The sequence below is a fragment of the Lutjanus erythropterus genome, chromosome 4, assembly GCF_056507025.1.
Source record: "Lutjanus erythropterus isolate fLutEry1 chromosome 4, fLutEry1.hap2, whole genome shotgun sequence".
NCBI classification, from domain to species: domain Eukaryota; kingdom Metazoa; phylum Chordata; class Actinopteri; order Lutjaniformes; family Lutjanidae; genus Lutjanus; species Lutjanus erythropterus.
The window spans coordinates 8446919-8458201 of NC_139320.1; the positions used below are offsets into that span (position 1 = coordinate 8446919).

General features: G+C 49.3%; 46 non-coding genes across 46 annotated transcripts in view; all 46 read right to left on the bottom strand.

The window, feature by feature from the left end:
- Nucleotides 1-16: 16 nt before the first annotated feature.
- On the bottom strand, nucleotides 17-135 carry LOC146327987 (5S ribosomal RNA). The gene has a single exon (XR_014770436.1). It is a non-coding gene; the product is annotated as a 5S ribosomal RNA (ribosomal RNA).
- Nucleotides 136-266: 131 nt separating this feature from the next.
- LOC146327988 (5S ribosomal RNA) lies at nucleotides 267-385 on the bottom strand. The gene has a single exon (XR_014770437.1). It is a non-coding gene; the product is annotated as a 5S ribosomal RNA (ribosomal RNA).
- A 134-nt stretch (nucleotides 386-519) lies between these two features.
- On the bottom strand, nucleotides 520-638 carry LOC146327989 (5S ribosomal RNA). The gene has a single exon (XR_014770439.1). It is a non-coding gene; the product is annotated as a 5S ribosomal RNA (ribosomal RNA).
- A 134-nt stretch (nucleotides 639-772) lies between these two features.
- Nucleotides 773-891, bottom strand: LOC146327990 (5S ribosomal RNA). Its single transcript, XR_014770518.1, has one exon. It is a non-coding gene; the product is annotated as a 5S ribosomal RNA (ribosomal RNA).
- A 134-nt stretch (nucleotides 892-1025) lies between these two features.
- On the bottom strand, nucleotides 1026-1144 carry LOC146327991 (5S ribosomal RNA). Its single transcript, XR_014770440.1, has one exon. It is a non-coding gene; the product is annotated as a 5S ribosomal RNA (ribosomal RNA).
- A 115-nt stretch (nucleotides 1145-1259) lies between these two features.
- On the bottom strand, nucleotides 1260-1378 carry LOC146327992 (5S ribosomal RNA). Its single transcript, XR_014770441.1, has one exon. It is a non-coding gene; the product is annotated as a 5S ribosomal RNA (ribosomal RNA).
- Nucleotides 1379-1512: 134 nt separating this feature from the next.
- LOC146327993 (5S ribosomal RNA) lies at nucleotides 1513-1631 on the bottom strand. The gene has a single exon (XR_014770497.1). It is a non-coding gene; the product is annotated as a 5S ribosomal RNA (ribosomal RNA).
- Nucleotides 1632-1743: 112 nt separating this feature from the next.
- On the bottom strand, nucleotides 1744-1862 carry LOC146327994 (5S ribosomal RNA). The gene has a single exon (XR_014770442.1). It is a non-coding gene; the product is annotated as a 5S ribosomal RNA (ribosomal RNA).
- Nucleotides 1863-1996: 134 nt separating this feature from the next.
- On the bottom strand, nucleotides 1997-2115 carry LOC146327995 (5S ribosomal RNA). Its single transcript, XR_014770443.1, has one exon. It is a non-coding gene; the product is annotated as a 5S ribosomal RNA (ribosomal RNA).
- A 134-nt stretch (nucleotides 2116-2249) lies between these two features.
- Nucleotides 2250-2368, bottom strand: LOC146327996 (5S ribosomal RNA). Its single transcript, XR_014770444.1, has one exon. It is a non-coding gene; the product is annotated as a 5S ribosomal RNA (ribosomal RNA).
- A 131-nt stretch (nucleotides 2369-2499) lies between these two features.
- Nucleotides 2500-2618, bottom strand: LOC146327997 (5S ribosomal RNA). Its single transcript, XR_014770445.1, has one exon. It is a non-coding gene; the product is annotated as a 5S ribosomal RNA (ribosomal RNA).
- A 131-nt stretch (nucleotides 2619-2749) lies between these two features.
- Nucleotides 2750-2868, bottom strand: LOC146327998 (5S ribosomal RNA). Its single transcript, XR_014770487.1, has one exon. It is a non-coding gene; the product is annotated as a 5S ribosomal RNA (ribosomal RNA).
- Nucleotides 2869-3002: 134 nt separating this feature from the next.
- On the bottom strand, nucleotides 3003-3121 carry LOC146327999 (5S ribosomal RNA). Its single transcript, XR_014770446.1, has one exon. It is a non-coding gene; the product is annotated as a 5S ribosomal RNA (ribosomal RNA).
- Nucleotides 3122-3255: 134 nt separating this feature from the next.
- Nucleotides 3256-3374, bottom strand: LOC146328000 (5S ribosomal RNA). Its single transcript, XR_014770447.1, has one exon. It is a non-coding gene; the product is annotated as a 5S ribosomal RNA (ribosomal RNA).
- A 115-nt stretch (nucleotides 3375-3489) lies between these two features.
- On the bottom strand, nucleotides 3490-3608 carry LOC146328001 (5S ribosomal RNA). The gene has a single exon (XR_014770543.1). It is a non-coding gene; the product is annotated as a 5S ribosomal RNA (ribosomal RNA).
- A 131-nt stretch (nucleotides 3609-3739) lies between these two features.
- LOC146328002 (5S ribosomal RNA) lies at nucleotides 3740-3858 on the bottom strand. Its single transcript, XR_014770448.1, has one exon. It is a non-coding gene; the product is annotated as a 5S ribosomal RNA (ribosomal RNA).
- A 131-nt stretch (nucleotides 3859-3989) lies between these two features.
- LOC146328003 (5S ribosomal RNA) lies at nucleotides 3990-4108 on the bottom strand. The gene has a single exon (XR_014770450.1). It is a non-coding gene; the product is annotated as a 5S ribosomal RNA (ribosomal RNA).
- Nucleotides 4109-4242: 134 nt separating this feature from the next.
- On the bottom strand, nucleotides 4243-4361 carry LOC146328004 (5S ribosomal RNA). Its single transcript, XR_014770451.1, has one exon. It is a non-coding gene; the product is annotated as a 5S ribosomal RNA (ribosomal RNA).
- A 134-nt stretch (nucleotides 4362-4495) lies between these two features.
- Nucleotides 4496-4614, bottom strand: LOC146328005 (5S ribosomal RNA). Its single transcript, XR_014770452.1, has one exon. It is a non-coding gene; the product is annotated as a 5S ribosomal RNA (ribosomal RNA).
- A 115-nt stretch (nucleotides 4615-4729) lies between these two features.
- LOC146328006 (5S ribosomal RNA) lies at nucleotides 4730-4848 on the bottom strand. The gene has a single exon (XR_014770453.1). It is a non-coding gene; the product is annotated as a 5S ribosomal RNA (ribosomal RNA).
- Nucleotides 4849-4982: 134 nt separating this feature from the next.
- Nucleotides 4983-5101, bottom strand: LOC146328007 (5S ribosomal RNA). The gene has a single exon (XR_014770454.1). It is a non-coding gene; the product is annotated as a 5S ribosomal RNA (ribosomal RNA).
- A 134-nt stretch (nucleotides 5102-5235) lies between these two features.
- On the bottom strand, nucleotides 5236-5354 carry LOC146328008 (5S ribosomal RNA). The gene has a single exon (XR_014770455.1). It is a non-coding gene; the product is annotated as a 5S ribosomal RNA (ribosomal RNA).
- A 134-nt stretch (nucleotides 5355-5488) lies between these two features.
- Nucleotides 5489-5607, bottom strand: LOC146328009 (5S ribosomal RNA). Its single transcript, XR_014770456.1, has one exon. It is a non-coding gene; the product is annotated as a 5S ribosomal RNA (ribosomal RNA).
- A 131-nt stretch (nucleotides 5608-5738) lies between these two features.
- Nucleotides 5739-5857, bottom strand: LOC146328010 (5S ribosomal RNA). Its single transcript, XR_014770457.1, has one exon. It is a non-coding gene; the product is annotated as a 5S ribosomal RNA (ribosomal RNA).
- Nucleotides 5858-5988: 131 nt separating this feature from the next.
- LOC146328011 (5S ribosomal RNA) lies at nucleotides 5989-6107 on the bottom strand. The gene has a single exon (XR_014770016.1). It is a non-coding gene; the product is annotated as a 5S ribosomal RNA (ribosomal RNA).
- Nucleotides 6108-6241: 134 nt separating this feature from the next.
- Nucleotides 6242-6360, bottom strand: LOC146328012 (5S ribosomal RNA). Its single transcript, XR_014770458.1, has one exon. It is a non-coding gene; the product is annotated as a 5S ribosomal RNA (ribosomal RNA).
- Nucleotides 6361-6494: 134 nt separating this feature from the next.
- On the bottom strand, nucleotides 6495-6613 carry LOC146328013 (5S ribosomal RNA). Its single transcript, XR_014770498.1, has one exon. It is a non-coding gene; the product is annotated as a 5S ribosomal RNA (ribosomal RNA).
- A 112-nt stretch (nucleotides 6614-6725) lies between these two features.
- On the bottom strand, nucleotides 6726-6844 carry LOC146328014 (5S ribosomal RNA). Its single transcript, XR_014770459.1, has one exon. It is a non-coding gene; the product is annotated as a 5S ribosomal RNA (ribosomal RNA).
- Nucleotides 6845-6978: 134 nt separating this feature from the next.
- On the bottom strand, nucleotides 6979-7097 carry LOC146328015 (5S ribosomal RNA). Its single transcript, XR_014770461.1, has one exon. It is a non-coding gene; the product is annotated as a 5S ribosomal RNA (ribosomal RNA).
- Nucleotides 7098-7231: 134 nt separating this feature from the next.
- Nucleotides 7232-7350, bottom strand: LOC146328016 (5S ribosomal RNA). Its single transcript, XR_014770047.1, has one exon. It is a non-coding gene; the product is annotated as a 5S ribosomal RNA (ribosomal RNA).
- Nucleotides 7351-7462: 112 nt separating this feature from the next.
- Nucleotides 7463-7581, bottom strand: LOC146328017 (5S ribosomal RNA). Its single transcript, XR_014770462.1, has one exon. It is a non-coding gene; the product is annotated as a 5S ribosomal RNA (ribosomal RNA).
- A 134-nt stretch (nucleotides 7582-7715) lies between these two features.
- Nucleotides 7716-7834, bottom strand: LOC146328018 (5S ribosomal RNA). Its single transcript, XR_014770463.1, has one exon. It is a non-coding gene; the product is annotated as a 5S ribosomal RNA (ribosomal RNA).
- Nucleotides 7835-7968: 134 nt separating this feature from the next.
- LOC146328019 (5S ribosomal RNA) lies at nucleotides 7969-8087 on the bottom strand. Its single transcript, XR_014770464.1, has one exon. It is a non-coding gene; the product is annotated as a 5S ribosomal RNA (ribosomal RNA).
- Nucleotides 8088-8202: 115 nt separating this feature from the next.
- LOC146328020 (5S ribosomal RNA) lies at nucleotides 8203-8321 on the bottom strand. Its single transcript, XR_014770465.1, has one exon. It is a non-coding gene; the product is annotated as a 5S ribosomal RNA (ribosomal RNA).
- A 134-nt stretch (nucleotides 8322-8455) lies between these two features.
- Nucleotides 8456-8574, bottom strand: LOC146328021 (5S ribosomal RNA). Its single transcript, XR_014770466.1, has one exon. It is a non-coding gene; the product is annotated as a 5S ribosomal RNA (ribosomal RNA).
- A 115-nt stretch (nucleotides 8575-8689) lies between these two features.
- On the bottom strand, nucleotides 8690-8808 carry LOC146328022 (5S ribosomal RNA). Its single transcript, XR_014770467.1, has one exon. It is a non-coding gene; the product is annotated as a 5S ribosomal RNA (ribosomal RNA).
- Nucleotides 8809-8939: 131 nt separating this feature from the next.
- LOC146328023 (5S ribosomal RNA) lies at nucleotides 8940-9058 on the bottom strand. Its single transcript, XR_014770468.1, has one exon. It is a non-coding gene; the product is annotated as a 5S ribosomal RNA (ribosomal RNA).
- A 131-nt stretch (nucleotides 9059-9189) lies between these two features.
- LOC146328024 (5S ribosomal RNA) lies at nucleotides 9190-9308 on the bottom strand. The gene has a single exon (XR_014770034.1). It is a non-coding gene; the product is annotated as a 5S ribosomal RNA (ribosomal RNA).
- A 134-nt stretch (nucleotides 9309-9442) lies between these two features.
- On the bottom strand, nucleotides 9443-9561 carry LOC146328025 (5S ribosomal RNA). Its single transcript, XR_014770469.1, has one exon. It is a non-coding gene; the product is annotated as a 5S ribosomal RNA (ribosomal RNA).
- A 134-nt stretch (nucleotides 9562-9695) lies between these two features.
- Nucleotides 9696-9814, bottom strand: LOC146328026 (5S ribosomal RNA). Its single transcript, XR_014770470.1, has one exon. It is a non-coding gene; the product is annotated as a 5S ribosomal RNA (ribosomal RNA).
- A 134-nt stretch (nucleotides 9815-9948) lies between these two features.
- LOC146328027 (5S ribosomal RNA) lies at nucleotides 9949-10067 on the bottom strand. The gene has a single exon (XR_014770472.1). It is a non-coding gene; the product is annotated as a 5S ribosomal RNA (ribosomal RNA).
- Nucleotides 10068-10201: 134 nt separating this feature from the next.
- Nucleotides 10202-10320, bottom strand: LOC146328028 (5S ribosomal RNA). The gene has a single exon (XR_014770473.1). It is a non-coding gene; the product is annotated as a 5S ribosomal RNA (ribosomal RNA).
- A 116-nt stretch (nucleotides 10321-10436) lies between these two features.
- Nucleotides 10437-10555, bottom strand: LOC146328029 (5S ribosomal RNA). Its single transcript, XR_014770474.1, has one exon. It is a non-coding gene; the product is annotated as a 5S ribosomal RNA (ribosomal RNA).
- Nucleotides 10556-10689: 134 nt separating this feature from the next.
- On the bottom strand, nucleotides 10690-10808 carry LOC146328030 (5S ribosomal RNA). The gene has a single exon (XR_014770475.1). It is a non-coding gene; the product is annotated as a 5S ribosomal RNA (ribosomal RNA).
- Nucleotides 10809-10942: 134 nt separating this feature from the next.
- Nucleotides 10943-11061, bottom strand: LOC146328031 (5S ribosomal RNA). Its single transcript, XR_014770476.1, has one exon. It is a non-coding gene; the product is annotated as a 5S ribosomal RNA (ribosomal RNA).
- Nucleotides 11062-11177: 116 nt separating this feature from the next.
- The window catches only part of LOC146328032 (5S ribosomal RNA), a 119-nt gene continuing 13 nt past the window's right edge, over nucleotides 11178-11283 (bottom strand). Inside the window, exon 1 of the ribosomal RNA XR_014770477.1 lies at nucleotides 11178-11283. This exon is cut by the window's right edge and continues 13 nt beyond it. This is a non-coding gene — a ribosomal RNA (5S ribosomal RNA).

Sequence of the window (11283 nt, forward strand, 5' to 3'; positions counted from 1 at the left end):
AACGAGTCTCTCAAAAGGCTTACAACACCTGGTATTCCCAGGAAGTCTCCCATCCAAGTACTAACCAGGCCCGACACTGCTTGGCTTCCGAGATCGGACGAGATCGGGCGTGCTCAGCGTGGTGTGGCCGTAAGCTGCAACAGCTCGTCAAACTATGCAATTTTGTACATCTCCATCATCTCCATCTCCAAGATAGAAGAATGCCGTGTGTCTTTTTTTGGTTGTGGTCGCTTTTTTTTTGTTGTCACGGAATGAGCATTTCAAAAGGCTTACAACACCTGGTATTCCCAGGAAGTCTCCCATCCAAGTACTAACCAGGCCCGACACTGCTTGGCTTCCGAGATCGGACGAGATCGGGCGTGCTCAGCGTGGTGTGGCCGTAAGCTGCAAGAGCTCGTCAAACTATGCCATTTTGTACATCTCCATCATCTCCATCTCCAAGATAGAAGAATGCCGTGTCTCTTTTTTTGGTTGTGGTTGCTTTTTTTTTTTTGTCACGGCGGAATGAGCCTTTCAAAAGGCTTACAACACCTGGTATTCCCAGGAAGTCTCCCATCCAAGTACTAACCAGGCCCGACACTGCTTGGCTTCCGAGATCGGACGAGATCGGGCGTGCTCAGCGTGGTGTGGCCGTAAGCTGCAAGAGCTCGTCAAACTATGCCATTTTGTACATCTCCATCATCTCCATCTCCAAGATAGAAGAATGCCGTGTCTCTTTTTTTGGTTGTGGTCGCTTTTTTTTTTTTGTCACGGCGGAATGAGCCTTTCAAAAGGCTTACAACACCTGGCATTCCCAGGAAGTCTCCCATCCAAGTACTAACCAGGCCCGACACTGCTTGGCTTCCGAGATCGGACGAGATCGGGCGTGCTCAGCGTGGTGTGGCCGTAAGCTGCAAGAGCTCGTCAAACTATGCCATTTTGTACATCTCCATCATCTCCATCTCCAAGATAGAAGAATGCCGTGTCTCTTTTTTTGGTTGTGGTCGCTTTTTTTTTTTTGTCACGGCGGAACGAGCCTTTCAAAAGGCTTACAACACCTGGTATTCCCAGGAAGTCTCCCATCCAAGTACTAACCAGGCCCGACACTGCTTGGCTTCCGAGATCGGACGAGATCGGGCGTGCTCAGCGTGGTGTGGCCGTAAGCTGCAACAGCTTGTCAAACTATGCCATTTTGTACATCTCCATCATCTCCATCTCCAAGATAGAAGAATGCCGTGTCTCTTTTTTTTTTTTGTCACGGCGGAATGAGCCTTTCAAAAGGCTTACAACACCTGGTATTCCCAGGAAGTCTCCCATCCAAGTACTAACCAGGCCCGACACTGCTTGGCTTCCGAGATCGGACGAGATCGGGCGTGCTCAGCGTGGTGTGGCCGTAAGCTGCAAGAGCTCGTCAAACTATGCCATTTTGTACATCTCCATCATCTCCATCTCCAAGATAGAAGAATGCCGTGTCTCTTTTTTTGGTTGTGGTCGCTTTTTTTTTTTTGTCACGGCGGAACGAGCCTTTCAAAAGGCTTACAACACCTGGTATTCCCAGGAAGTCTCCCATCCAAGTACTAACCAGGCCCGACACTGCTTGGCTTCCGAGATCGAACGAGATCGGGCGTGCTCAGCGTGGTGTGGCCGTAAGCTGCAACAGCTCGTCAAACTATGCCATTTTGTACATCTCCATCATCTCCATCTCCAAGATAGAAGAATGCCGTGTCTCTTTTTTTTTGTTGTCACGGAATGAGCCTTTCAAAAGGCTTACAACACCTGGTATTCCCAGGAAGTCTCCCATCCAAGTACTAACCAGGCCCGACACTGCTTGGCTTCCGAGATCGGACGAGATCGGGCGTGCTCAGCGTGGTGTGGCCGTAAGCTGCAAGAGCTCGTCAAACTATGCCATTTTGTACATCTCCATCATCTCCATCTCCAAGATAGAAGAATGCCGTGTCTCTTTTTTTGGTTTTGGTCGCTTTTTTTTTTTTGTCACGGCGGAATGAGCCTTTCAAAAGGCTTACAACACCTGGTATTCCCAGGAAGTCTCCCATCCAAGTACTAACCAGGCCCGACACTGCTTGGCTTCCGAGATCGGACGAGATCGGGCGTGCTCAGCGTGGTGTGGCCGTAAGCTGCAAGAGCTCGTCAAACTATGCCATTTTGTACATCTCCATCATCTCCATCTCCAAGATAGAAGAATGCCGTGTCTCTTTTTTTGGTTGTGGTCGCTTTTTTTTTTTTGTCACGGCGGAACGAGCCTTTCAAAAGGCTTACAACACCTGGTATTCCCAGGAAGTCTCCCATCCAAGTACTAACCAGGCCCGACACTGCTTGGCTTCCGAGATCGGACGAGATCGGGCGTGCTCAGCGTGGTGTGGCCGTAAGCTGCAAGAGCTCGTCAAACTATGCCATTTTGTACATCTCCATCATCTCCATCTCCAAGATAGAAGAATGCCGTGTCTCTTTTTTTGGTTGTGGTTGCTTTTTTTTTGTTGTCACGGAATGAGCCTTTCAAAAGGCTTACAACACCTGGTATTCCCAGGAAGTCTCCCATCCAAGTACTAACCAGGCCCGACACTGCTTGGCTTCCGAGATCGGACGAGATCGGGCGTGCTCAGCGTGGTGTGGCCGTAAGCTGCAACAGCTCGTCAAACTATGCCATTTTGTACATCTCCATCATCTCCATCTCCAAGATAGAAGAATGCTGTGTCTCTTTTTTTGGTTGTGGTTGCTTTTTTTTTTTTGTCACGGAACGAGCCTTTCAAAAGACTTACAACACCTGGTATTCCCAGGAAGTCTCCCATCCAAGTACTAACCAGGCCCGACACTGCTTGGCTTCCGAGATCGGACGAGATCGGGCGTGCTCAGCGTGGTGTGGCCGTAAGTTGCAACAGTTCGTCAAACTATGCCATTTGATACATCTCCATTATCTCCATCTCCAAGATAGAAGAATGCCGTGTCTCTTTTTTTGGTTGTGGTCGCTTTTTTTTTTTTGTCACGGCGGAATGAGCCTTTCAAAAGGCTTACAACACCTGGTATTCCCAGGAAGTCTCCCATCCAAGTACTAACCAGGCCCGACACTGCTTGGCTTCCGAGATCGGACGAGATCGGGCGTGCTCAGCGTGGTGTGGCCGTAAGCTGCAAGAGCTCGTCAAACTATGCCATTTTGTACATCTCCATCATCTCCATCTCCAAGATAGAAGAATGCCGTGTCTCTTTTTTTGGTTGTGGTCGCTTTTTTTTTTTTGTCACGGCGGAACGAGCCTTTCAGAAGGCTTACAACACCTGGTATTCCCAGGAAGTCTCCCATCCAAGTACTAACCAGGCCCGACACTGCTTGGCTTCCGAGATCGGACGAGATCGGGCGTGCTCAGCGTGGTGTGGCCGTAAGCTGCAACAGCTCGTCAAACTATGCCATTTTGTACATCTCCATCATCTCCATCTCCAAGATAGAAGAATGCCGTGTCTCTTTTTTTTTTTTGTCACGGCGGAATGAGCCTTTCAAAAGGCTTACAACACCTGGTATTCCCAGGAAGTCTCCCATCCAAGTACTAACCAGGCCCGACACTGCTTGGCTTCCGAGATCGGACGAGATCGGGCATGCTCAGCGTGGTGTGGCCGTAAGCTGCAACAGCTCGTCAAACTATGCCATTTTGTACATCTCCATCATCTCCATCTCCAAGATAGAAGAATGCCGTGTCTCCTTTTTTGGTTGTGGTTGCTTTTTTTTTGTTGTCACGGAATGAGCCTTTCAAAAGGCTTACAACACCTGGTATTCCCAGGAAGTCTCCCATCCAAGTACTAACCAGGCCCGACACTGCTTGGCTTCCGAGATCGGACGAGATCGGGCGTGCTCAGCGTGGTGTGGCCGTAAGCTGCAACAGCTCGTCAAACTATGCCATTTTGTACATCTCCATCATCTCCATCTCCAAGATAGAAGAATGCTGTGTCTCTTTTTTTGGTTGTGGTTGCTTTTTTTTTTTTGTCACGGAACGAGCCTTTCAAAAGGCTTACAACACCTGGTATTCCCAGGAAGTCTCCCATCCAAGTACTAACCAGGCCCGACACTGCTTGGCTTCCGAGATCGGACGAGATCGGGCGTGCTCAGCGTGGTGTGGCCGTAAGCTGCAACAGTTCGTCAAACTATGCCATTTGATACATCTCCATCATCTCCATCTCCAAGATAGAAGAATGCCGTGTCTCTTTTTTTGGTTGTGGTCGCTTTTTTTTTTTTGTCACGGCGGAATGAGCCTTTCAAAAGGCTTACAACACCTGGTATTCCCAGGAAGTCTCCCATCCAAGTACTAACCAGGCCCGACACTGCTTGGCTTCCGAGATCGGACGAGATCGGGCGTGCTCAGCGTGGTGTGGCCGTAAGCTGCAAGAGCTCGTCAAACTATGCCATTTTGTACATCTCCATCATCTCCATCTCCAAGATAGAAGAATGCCGTGTCTCTTTTTTTGGTTGTGGTCGCTTTTTTTTTTTTGTCACGGCGGAACGAGCCTTTCAAAAGGCTTACAACACCTGGTATTCCCAGGAAGTCTCCCATCCAAGTACTAACCAGGCCCGACACTGCTTGGCTTCCGAGATCGGACGAGATCGGGCGTGCTCAGCGTGGTGTGGCCGTAAGCTGCAACAGCTCGTCAAACTATGCCATTTTGTACATCTCCATCATCTCCATCTCCAAGATAGAAGAATGCCGTGTCTCTTTTTTTTTTTTGTCACGGCGGAATGAGCCTTTCAAAAGGCTTACAACACCTGGTATTCCCAGGAAGTCTCCCATCCAAGTACTAACCAGGCCCGACACTGCTTGGCTTCCGAGATCGGACGAGATCGGGCGTGCTCAGCGTGGTGTGGCCGTAAGCTGCAAGAGCTCGTCAAACTATGCCATTTTGTACATCTCCATCATCTCCATCTCCAAGATAGAAGAATGCCGTGTCTCTTTTTTTGGTTGTGGTCGCTTTTTTTTTTTTGTCACGGCGGAATGAGCCTTTCAAAAGGCTTACAACACCTGGTATTCCCAGGAAGTCTCCCATCCAAGTACTAACCAGGCCCGACACTGCTTGGCTTCCGAGATCGGACGAGATCGGGCGTGCTCAGCGTGGTGTGGCCGTAAGCTGCAAGAGCTCGTCAAACTATGCCATTTTGTACATCTCCATCATCTCCATCTCCAAGATAGAAGAATGCCGTGTCTCTTTTTTTGGTTGTGGTCGCTTTTTTTTTTTTGTCACGGCGGAATGAGCCTTTCAAAAGGCTTACAACACCTGGTATTCCCAGGAAGTCTCCCATCCAAGTACTAACCAGGCCCGACACTGCTTGGCTTCCGAGATCGGACGAGATCGGGCGTGCTCAGCGTGGTGTGGCCGTAAGCTGCAAGAGCTCGTCAAACTATGCCATTTTGTACATCTCCATCATCTCCATCTCCAAGATAGAAGAATGCCGTGTCTCTTTTTTTGGTTGTGGTCGCTTTTTTTTTTTTGTCACGGCGGAATGAGCCTTTCAAAAGGCTTACAACACCTGGTATTCCCAGGAAGTCTCCCATCCAAGTACTAACCAGGCCCGACACTGCTTGGCTTCCGAGATCGGACGAGATCGGGCGTGCTCAGCGTGGTGTGGCCGTAAGCTGCAACAGCTCGTCAAACTATGCCATTTTGTACATCTCCATCATCTCCATCTCCAAGATAGAAGAATGCCGTGTCTCTTTTTTTGGTTGTGGTTGCTTTTTTTTTGTTGTCACGGAATGAGCCTTTCAAAAGGCTTACAACACCTGGTATTCCCAGGAAGTCTCCCATCCAAGTACTAACCAGGCCCGACACTGCTTGGCTTCCGAGATCGGACGAGATCGGGCGTGCTCAGCGTGGTGTGGCCGTAAGCTGCAACAGCTCGTCAAACTATGCCATTTTGTACATCTCCATCATGTCCATCTCCAAGATAGAAGAATGCTGTGTCTCTTTTTTTGGTTGTGGTTGCTTTTTTTTTTTTGTCACGGAACGAGCCTTTCAAAAGGCTTACAACACCTGGTATTCCCAGGAAGTCTACCATCCAAGTACTAACCAGGCCCGACACTGCTTGGCTTCCGAGATCGGACGAGATCGGGCGTGCTCAGCGTGGTGTGGCCGTAAGCTGCAACAGTTCGTCAAACTATGCCATTTGATACATCTCCATCATCTCCATCTCCAAGATAGAAGAATGCCGTGTCTCTTTTTTTGGTTGTGGTCGCTTTTTTTTTTTTGTCACGGCGGAATGAGCCTTTCAAAAGGCTTACAACACCTGGTATTCCCAGGAAGTCTCCCATCCAAGTACTAACCAGGCCCGACACTGCTTGGCTTCCGAGATCGGACGAGATCGGGCGTGCTCAGCGTGGTGTGGCCGTAAGCTGCAAGAGCTCGTCAAACTATGCCATTTTGTACATCTCCATCATCTCCATCTCCAAGATAGAAGAATGCCGTGTCTCTTTTTTTGGTTGTGGTCGCTTTTTTTTTTTTGTCACGGCGGAACGAGCCTTTCAAAAGGCTTACAACACCTGGTATTCCCAGGAAGTCTCCCATCCAAGTACTAACCAGGCCCGACACTGCTTGGCTTCCGAGATCGAACGAGATCGGGCGTGCTCAGCGTGGTGTGGCCGTAAGCTGCAACAGCTCGTCAAACTATGCCATTTTGTACATCTCCATCATCTCCATCTCCAAGATAGAAGAATGCCGTGTCTCTTTTTTTTTGTTGTCATGGAATGAGCCTTTCAAAAGGCTTACAACACCTGGTATTCCCAGGAAGTCTCCCATCCAAGTACTAACCAGGCCCGACACTGCTTGGCTTCCGAGATCGGACGAGATCGGGCGTGCTCAGCGTGGTGTGGCCGTAAGCTGCAAGAGCTCGTCAAACTATGCCATTTTGTACATCTCCATCATCTCCATCTCCAAGATAGAAGAATGCCGTGTCTCTTTTTTTGGTTTTGGTCGCTTTTTTTTTTTTGTCACGGCGGAATGAGCCTTTCAAAAGGCTTACAACACCTGGTATTCCCAGGAAGTCTCCCATCCAAGTACTAACCAGGCCCGACACTGCTTGGCTTCCGAGATCGGACGAGATCGGGCGTGCTCAGCGTGGTGTGGCCGTAAGCTGCAAGAGCTCGTCAAACTATGCCATTTTGTACATCTCCATCATCTCCATCTCCAAGATAGAAGAATGCCGTGTCTCTTTTTTTGGTTGTGGTCGCTTTTTTTTTTTTGTCACGGCGGAACGAGCCTTTCAAAAGGCTTACAACACCTGGTATTCCCAGGAAGTCTCCCATCCAAGTACTAACCAGGCCCGACACTGCTTGGCTTCCGAGATCGAACGAGATCGGCCGTGCTCAGCGTGGTGTGGCCGTAAGCTGCAACAGCTCGTCAAACTATGCCATTTTGTACATCTCCATCATCTCCATCTCCAAGATAGAAGAATGCCGTGTCTCTTTTTTTTTGTTGTCACGGAATGAGCCTTTCAAAAGGCTTACAACACCTGGTATTCCCAGGAAGTCTCCCATCCAAGTACTAACCAGGCCCGACACTGCTTGGCTTCCGAGATCGGACGAGATCGGGCGTGCTCAGCGTGGTGTGGCCGTAAGCTGCAAGAGCTCGTCAAACTATGCCATTTTGTACATCTCCATCATCTCCATCTCCAAGATAGAAGAATGCCGTGTCTCTTTTTTTGGTTTTGGTCGCTTTTTTTTTTTTGTCACGGCGGAATGAGCCTTTCAAAAGGCTTACAACACCTGGTATTCCCAGGAAGTCTCCCATCCAAGTACTAACCAGGCCCGACACTGCTTGGCTTCCGAGATCGGACGAGATCGGGCGTGCTCAGCGTGGTGTGGCCGTAAGCTGCAAGAGCTCGTCAAACTATGCCATTTTGTACATCTCCATCATCTCCATCTCCAAGATAGAAGAATGCCGTGTCTCTTTTTTTGGTTGTGGTCGCTTTTTTTTTTTTGTCACGGCGGAACGAGCCTTTCAAAAGGCTTACAACACCTGGTATTCCCAGGAAGTCTCCCATCCAAGTACTAACCAGGCCCGACACTGCTTGGCTTCCGAGATCGGACGAGATCGGGCGTGCTCAGCGTGGTGTGGCCGTAAGCTGCAAGAGCTCGTCAAACTATGCCATTTTGTACATCTCCATCATCTCCATCTCCAAGATAGAAGAATGCCGTGTCTCTTTTTTTTTTTTGTCACGGCGGAATGAGCCTTTCAAAAGGCTTACAACACCTGGTATTCCCAGGAAGTCTCCCATCCAAGTACTAACCAGGCCCGACACTGCTTGGCTTCCGAGATCGGACGAGATCGGGCGTGCTCAGCGTGGTGTGGCCGTAAGCTGCAACAGCTTGTCAAACTATGCCATTTTGTACATCTCCATCATCTCCATCTCCAAGATAGAAGAATGCCGTTTCTCTTTTTTTGGTTGTGGTCGCTTTTTTTTTTTTGTCACGGCGGAATGAGCCTTTCAAAAGGCTTACAACACCTGGTATTCCCAGGAAGTCTCCCATCCAAGTACTAACCAGGCCCGACACTGCTTGGCTTCCGAGATCGGACGAGATCGGGCGTGCTCAGCGTGGTGTGGCCGTAAGCTGCAAGAGCTCGTCAAACTATGCCATTTTGTACATCTCCATCATCTCCATCTCCAAGATAGAAGAATGCCGTGTCTCTTTTTTTTTTTTGTCACGGCGGAATGAGCCTTTCAAAAGGCTTACAACACCTGGTATTCCCAGGAAGTCTCCCATCCAAGTACTAACCAGGCCCGACACTGCTTGGCTTCCGAGATCGGACGAGATCGGGCGTGCTCAGCGTGGTGTGGCCGTAAGCTGCAACAGCTCGTCAAACTATGCCATTTTGTACATCTCCATCATCTCCATCTCCAAGATAGAAGAATGCCGTGTCTCTTTTTTTGGTTGTGGTTGCTTTTTTTTTGTTGTCACGGAATGAGCCTTTCAAAAGGCTTACAACACCTGGTATTCCCAGGAAGTCTCCCATCCAAGTACTAACCAGGCCCGACACTGCTTGGCTTCCGAGATCGGACGAGATCGGGCGTGCTCAGCGTGGTGTGGCCGTAAGCTGCAACAGCTCGTCAAACTATGCCATTTTGTACATCTCCATCATCTCCATCTCCAAGATAGAAGAATGCTGTGTCTCTTTTTTTGGTTGTGGTTGCTTTTTTTTTTTTGTCACGGAACGAGCCTTTCAAAAGGCTTACAACACCTGGTATTCCCAGGAAGTCTCCCATCCAAGTACTAACCAGGCCCGACACTGCTTGGCTTCCGAGATCGGACAAGATCGGGCGTGCTCAGCGTGGTGTGGCCGTAAGCTGCAACAGTTCGTCAAACTATGCCATTTGATACATCTCCATCATCTCCATCTCCAAGATAGAAGAATGCCGTGTCTCTTTTGTTGGTTGTGGTCGCTTTTTTTTTTTTGTCACGGCGGAATGAGCCTTTCAAAAGGCTTACAACACCTGGTATTCCCAGGAAGTCTCCCATCCAAGTACTAACCAGGCCCGACACTGCTTGGCTTCCGAGATCGGACGAGATCGGGCGTGCTCAGCGTGGTGTGGCCGTAAGCTGCAAGAGCTCGTCAAACTATGCCATTTTGTACATCTCCATCATCTCCATCTCCAAGATAGAAGAATGCCGTGTCTCTTTTTTTGGTTTTGGTCGCTTTTTTTTTTTTGTCACGGCGGAATGAGCCTTTCAAAAGGCTTACAACACCTGGTATTCCCAGGAAGTCTCCCATCCAAGTACTAACCAGGCCCGACACTGCTTGGCTTCCGAGATCGGACGAGATCGGGCGTGCTCAGCGTGGTGTGGCCGTAAGCTGCAAGAGCTCGTCAAACTATGCCATTTTGTACATCTCCATCATCTCCATCTCCAAGATAGAAGAATGCCGTGTCTCTTTTTTTGGTTGTGGTCGCTTTTTTTTTTTTGTCACGGCGGAACGAGCCTTTCAAAAGGCTTACAACACCTGGTATTCCCAGGAAGTCTCCCATCCAAGTACTAACCAGGCCCGACACTGCTTGGCTTCCGAGATCGGACGAGATCGGGCGTGCTCAGCGTGGTGTGGCCGTAAGCTGCAAGAGCTCGTCAAACTATGCCATTTTGTACATCTCCATCATCTCCATCTCCAAGATAGAAGAATGCCGTGTCTCTTTTTTTGGTTGTGGTCGCTTTTTTTTTTTTGTCACGGTGGAATGAGCCTTTCAAAAGGCTTACAACACCTGGTATTCCCAGGAAGTCTCCCATCCAAGTACTAACCAGGCCCGACACTGCTTGGCTTCCGAGATCGGACGAGATCGGGCGTGCTCAGCGTGGTGTGGCCGTAAGCTGCAAGAGCTCGTCAAACTATGCCATTTTGTACATCTCCATCATCTCCATCTCCAAGATAGAAGAATGCCGTGTCTCTTTTTTTTTTTTTGTCACGGCGGAATGAGCCTTTCAAAAGGCTTACAACACCTGGTATTCCCAGGAAGTCTCCCATCCAAGTACTAACCAGGCCCGACACTGCTTGGCTTCCGAGATCGGACGAGATCGGGCGTGCTCAGCGTGGTGTGGCCGTAAGCTGCAAGAGCTCGTCAAACTATGCCATTTTGTACATCTCCATCATCTCCATCTCCAAGATAGAAGAATGCCGTGTCTCTTTTTTTGGTTGTGGTCGCTTTTTTTTTTTTGTCACGGCGGAACGAGCCTTTCAAAAGGCTTACAACACCTGGTATTCCCAGGAAGTCTCCCATCCAAGTACTAACCAGGCCCGACACTGCTTGGCTTCCGAGATCGGACGAGATCGGGCGTGCTCAGCGTGGTGTGGCCGTAAGCTGCAAGAGCTCGTCAAACTATGCCATTTTGTACATCTCCATCATCTCCATCTCCAAGATAGAAGAATGCCGTGTCTCTTTTTTTGGTTGTGGTCGCTTTTTTTTTTTTGTCACGGTGGAATGAGCCTTTCAAAAGGCTTACAACACCTGGTATTCCCAGGAAGTCTCCCATCCAAGTACTAACCAGGCCCGACACTGCTTGGCTTCCGAGATCGGACGAGATCGGGCGTGCTCAGCGTGGTGTGGCCGTAAGCTGCAAGAGCTCGTCAAACTATGCCATTTTGTACATCTCCATCATCTCCATCTCCAAGATAGAAGAATGCCGTGTCTCTTTTTTTTTTTTTGTCACGGCGGAATGAGCCTTTCAAAAGGCTTACAACACCTGGTATTCCCAGGAAGTCTCCCATCCAAGTACTAACCAGGCCCGACACTGCTTGGCTTCCGAGATCGGACGAGATCGGGCGTGCTCAGCGTGG